At 42.6% G+C, this 5002-nt stretch overlaps 1 pseudogene; it reads right to left on the reverse strand.

Moving 5' to 3' along the window:
- Positions 1-2705: 2705 nt before the first annotated feature.
- Positions 2706-3338, reverse strand: LOC105511398 (annotated as a pseudogene).
- Positions 3339-5002: the final 1664 nt, after the last annotated feature.

The following is a 5002-nucleotide window of genomic DNA, read 5'->3' on the forward strand; positions in this document are numbered from 1 at the left end:
CTTTGGGAAGCCCAGGTAGGAGGACTGCTTGAGCCCAGGAATTTGAGGCTACAATGAGCTATGATGGCACCACTGCACTCTAGCCTGAGTAACAGAGAAAAACCTTGTCTTAAAAAAATAAAGAAGTTAGGCCAGGAGCAGCGGCTCACACCTGTAATCCCAGCACTTTGGAAGGCAGAGGCAGGTGGATCATCTGAGGTCAGGAGTTCGAGACCAGCCTGGTCAACATGGCGAAACCCTGTCTCTACTAAAAATACAATAATTAGCTGGGGATGGTTGTGGGTGCCTGTAATCTCAGCTACTTGGGAGGCTGAGGCAGGAGAATGGCTTGAACCCAGGAGGCAAAGGTTGCAGTGAGCCGAGATCACGCCACTGCACTCCAGCCTGGGTGACAGGAATGCAACTCCGTCTCAAAAAAAAAAAAAAAAGAAAAAGAAAAAGAAAAAGTTATAATAAGAAGTAGCTCTTAATGAAGACTTTTTATGGTTATTAATCTTTCTTTCACCATATTCTTTCTTCCCCTAGCTTTATAAGGTATAATTGACAAATACAATTGTATAAAACTAAGGTGTACAAAGTGATTATGTTACATATGTCTATATTGTGAAATAACTACCACAATCAAGTTAGTTAACACATCTATTGCCTTACCTAGTTACCAGGTGTGTGTGTCTCTGTGATGAGAATGCTTGAGATCTAGTCTCTTAGCAAATTTCAAGTATACATTATTATCAAATAATGTCACTATGCTACATCTTATGACAAAGTTTTTATCCTTTGACCAACATCTCCGTATATCCCCTACCTCTTAGCCCCTGCAGCCACCATTTTACTCTTTCTGTGAGTTCATCTTTTTAAAATTTGAGTAAGATTATATAGTATTTGTCTTTCTCTGTCTGACATATTTCACTTAGCATCATGCCCTCAAGGTTTATTCTTGGCTATTATGAATAATGATAATGTCATTGCAAATAGCAAGATTTTCTTTTTGTGACTGAATAATAGTCTATCGTGTCTCTATATGTACATGTGTGCATGTGTATATGTATATATATAACAATGTATCCATTCATCTACCAGTGGACACTTAGGTTGTTTCCGTGTCTTGGCTATTGTGAATAATGCTGCCAATGAACATGGGAGTGCAGATGCCTTTTTGACATACTGATTTCATTTCTTTCAGATATATACCCAGAAATGGGCTTGCTGGATTATATGGCAGTTCTATTATTAATTTGTGGAGCAATCTCCATAATATTTTCCATAATGGCTTCTACCAACAGTGTACAAAGGTTCCCTTTTGCCCATATCCTTGCCAACACGTATTATCTCTTGTCTTTTTGATAATAGCCATCTTAATAGGCATGAGGTTATATCTCCTTGTTGTTTTAATAAAATCACATTGTTGTGCAACCAATTTCCAGAACTCTTTTCCTCTTGCCAAACAATATCCACACCCACTCCCGTCCTGTGAACTTTGTTTTTAGAGAATGGAGTCTTGCTGTGTTGCCCAGGCTGGACTCTAACTCCTGGATGCGAAGTTTCCTCCCACGCCAGCCTCCTGAGTAGCTGGGACCACAGGTGCACACCACCATGCCTTCTGGGACCACAGGTGCACACCACCATGCCTGGCTCCACATTGTTGTTGTTTTTATTTGTTTGTATTTTGAGACAGAGTTTCACACTTGTTGCCCAGGCTGGAGTGCAATGGTATGATCTCGGCTCACTGCAACCTCTGCCCCCTGGGTTCAAGCAATTCTCCTGCCTCAGCCTCCCAAGTAGCTGAGATTACAGGCACCCGCCACCACCTCCGGCTAATTTTTTGTATTTTTAGTAGAGACAGGGTTTCACCATGTTGGCCAGGCTGGTCTCAAACTCCCGACCTCAAATGATCCAACTGCCTTGGCCTCCCAAAGTGCTGGGATTACAGGCATGAGCCACTGCACCTGGCCTTAAAATTTTTAAATGAGACAAAATATAAATTTCAAAACAGCATAAGAAAAAGTGAGCATAATTATTCATACTCAGCTCATAATAGAGCAAATGGGTGAATAGAATAATAATTCATGCTATTACAAGTTTAATGAACTGGCAGCAAGAGAAAAGTGGTCAAAGAAAGGCAGAGGAAACTGGTAACAAGAGGAAAATTGGTCAAAGAAACGCAGGGAGGGCCCGGGAGCAGCACCAGCCCCAGAGTGTGGGCCTGGGACTTGGGCCAGAACTGAGCCCTCCTACAGGCATTTGGCTGCCCTGGGGGCCCGCTGCCTAAGGAAGGGGACAGGTGGGGCCAAGCACCTTGTGCCACCTCCCGCTCCACACGCTCTGTCCTTTCCCCTCACTTTGCAAAGAGTATTTTTCTAGCACCTGAACTGGACAGTTTGTTTCTAAAACTATTTTGGTACCTGCTCCTGGGCCAGTCCCCAGCCTGTCATGAGTGTGTGTGTGTGGGCGTGGATGTGACTGGGAGCTCTGCTGGGCACCCACAACTGGGGCCTAGTCAGGTGTGTGTGTTGCGGGGGGTGACGGGCGTCAAGATGAGTTTCCCTGTAGATTGTACCTTGGGGTTTTTTTCTGCCATTTTGTTAAAATTAGCGCCATTTTAATATTTAAAATACTGATTTTTAATATTGAAAATAAAAGCATTTAATATCTCTTTAAAAAAAAAAGAAAGAAAAGAAAGGCAGGGAAACTTTGTCTTGTAAGAATTAGAACCCAGGGACTCCATAATCATCTGGCATTCATTGGATGTTGTATCTATGGTTAGAAATGTACATGATAGGAACTCCCGGAATCTTGGAGATTCTTCTTTTAAGGTCCTGGTCAACCATGGCCACGATGTAACATTTGTGCTGAGTTTGTCTCTGTACTAAGCAGTCATCTGTATAGGTTCCTTTGTGTGTGCATGGTAATCATTCAAACCTTGGATCCGTGGAGATCTCTTAGAGCCACTGAATACTTCTGCCCCAATTTCTCAATTTCAGCCATTACACAATCAGTTATATAAGGGATACACTTGGCCTACAGACAGTCCATCATTGACTGCATTGAGTCTGGTTTGGCTTTAATGGAAAAGTTGATAAAGTTGGTATCAACAAGGATGTGGTAAGCTGGCCCAGCTGTGTATTATACTGGAAAAATAAGTAGGAAGGGTGTTGAGGAACTTCTCTTTCCTTTAGTATGTTGCAATCTTTCTTTTCTTCCTTTTTAAGTTTTAATCGATCCATTTCTTTAAGCCTCTGATGTCTGAGACTAAGCATTGGCTTCATGGTTGCATAATTCCTTGATTTCTTTTGCCTCTGCACACTCACATTACACTCTTGTTTCTTCCAGAATCCCATCTTAGCAATTTTTTTTTTTTTTTTTTTTTTTTGAGACGGAGTATCGCTGTGTCGCCCAGGCTGGAGTGCAGTGGCCAGATCTCAGCTCACTGCAAGCTCCGCCTCCCGGGTTTACGCCATTCTCCTGTGTCAGTCTCCCAAGTAGCTGGGACTACAGGCGCTCACCACCTCGCCTGGCTAGTTTTTTGTATTTTTTAGTAGAGACGGGGTTTCACTGTGTTAGCCAGGATGGTCTCAATCTCCTGACCTTGTGATCCGCCCGACTCGGCCTCCCAAATTTTTTTTTTTTTTTTTTTTTGAGACAGAATCTCGCTCTGTCACCCAGGCTGGAGTGCAGTGGCATGATCTCGGCTTGCTGCAACCTCTGCCTCCTGGGTTCAAGTGATTCTTCTGCCTCAGCCTCCCGAGTAGCTGGGGCTATAGGCGCGCGACACCATGCCTGGCTAATGTTTGTATTTTTAGTAGAGACAGGGTTTCACCATATTGGCCAGGCTGGTCTTGAACTCCTGACCTCAGGTGATCCGCCCGCCTTGGATTCTCAAAGTGCTGGGATTACAGGCATGAGCCTGGCCCATCTTAGCCATTTTTAAGTATACAGTTCAGTGGTGTAAAGTACATTCACATTGGGTTTTTTAATATAATGTTTTTATCTGCCCTTCATTTGTGTTTAGCGCATGTTGTAAAACTGCATAAGGCTATCAAGTAACCTGAGGAGTTATAGGCCAGGCACGGTGGCTCACAACTGTAATTCCCAGCACTTTGGGAAGCCCAGGTAGGAGGACTGCTTGAGCCCAGGAATTTGAGGCTACAATGAGCTATGATGGCACCACTGCACTCTAGCCTGAGTAACAGAGAAAAACCTTGTCTTAAAAAAATAAAGAAGTTAGGCCAGGAGCAGCGGCTCACACCTGTAATCCCAGCACTTTGGAAGGCAGAGGCAGGTGGATCATCTGAGGTCAGGAGTTCGAGACCAGCCTGGTCAACATGGCGAAACCCTGTCTCTACTAAAAATACAATAATTAGCTGGGGATGGTTGTGGGTGCCTGTAATCTCAGCTACTTGGGAGGCTGAGGCAGGAGAATGGCTTGAACCCAGGAGGCAAAGGTTGCAGTGAGCCGAGATCACGCCACTGCACTCCAGCCTGGGTGACAGGAATGCAACTCCGTCTCAAAAAAAAAAAAAAAAGAAAAAGAAAAAGAAAAAGTTATAATAAGAAGTAGCTCTTAATGAAGACTTTTTATGGTTATTAATCTTTCTTTCACCATATTCTTTCTTCCCCTAGCTTTATAAGGTATAATTGACAAATACAATTGTATAAAACTAAGGTGTACAAAGTGATTATGTTACATATGTCTATATTGTGAAATAACTACCACAATCAAGTTAGTTAACACATCTATTGCCTTACCTAGTTACCAGGTGTGTGTGTCTCTGTGATGAGAATGCTTGAGATCTAGTCTCTTAGCAAATTTCAAGTATACATTATTATCAAATAATGTCACTATGCTACATCTTATGACAAAGTTTTTATCCTTTGACCAACATCTCCGTATATCCCCTACCTCTTAGCCCCTGCAGCCACCATTTTACTCTTTCTGTGAGTTCATCTTTTTAAAATTTGAGTAAGATTATATAGTATTTGTCTTTCTCTGTCTGACATATTT

Source organism: Colobus angolensis, unplaced genomic scaffold, assembly GCF_000951035.1.
Source record: "Colobus angolensis palliatus isolate OR3802 unplaced genomic scaffold, Cang.pa_1.0 Scaffold2, whole genome shotgun sequence".
In the NCBI taxonomy this organism is placed as follows: Eukaryota; Metazoa; Chordata; class Mammalia; order Primates; family Cercopithecidae; genus Colobus; species Colobus angolensis.